Below are 584 nucleotides of genomic sequence, written 5' to 3'. Positions count from 1 at the left end.
ACAACAACAGAGGATTGGGTGAATTGACCAATAGTTCTTTCATATTAGCGTAGAAGATTCTGCTGATATGAACTGACTAATAACATCCCTCTGAGAATATGACGAAACTTTACAACATATACATAATAATATAAAATGAAACTACGCAATAATATCCAAACGCTAACCAATGAAACCAAAAAAAGCCAAATAGATAACAATACATAAGTAAAACAAAAATACCCAGACAACCAAGTTTATTACCGCCATTATATTACCATGACACCAAGAGCAGAATAACCAGACCGGCAAAACAAACGTAATAATCTGAGAAGTATTAACCTGAGACGCGGGAAAAGTTGGAAAAGGGGAGTAATGTCAAACCCCTTTTTCCTGAATTCCTCCGCGGCAAAGTGACCGTTAATTCGTTCAAAATTTGAAAGACCGGGCTGGTTGGGTTAATCGCCAATAAAAAAAGGAAAAGAAAAGAGCCAATCAGAAAACGGTATAGAAATCCGCCCTTTATTCAGCGGATTTAAATTTCTAGGCCGCGAAATTTATACGAATGAGACATTAGCGCCATTTAAAAAAATGATGTGGATTGG

Source organism: Penaeus monodon, chromosome 29 (genome assembly GCF_015228065.2).
Source record: "Penaeus monodon isolate SGIC_2016 chromosome 29, NSTDA_Pmon_1, whole genome shotgun sequence".
Lineage (NCBI taxonomy): Eukaryota > Metazoa > Arthropoda > Malacostraca > Decapoda > Penaeidae > Penaeus > Penaeus monodon.
Note: the sequence above shows the minus strand (reverse complement) of the source record.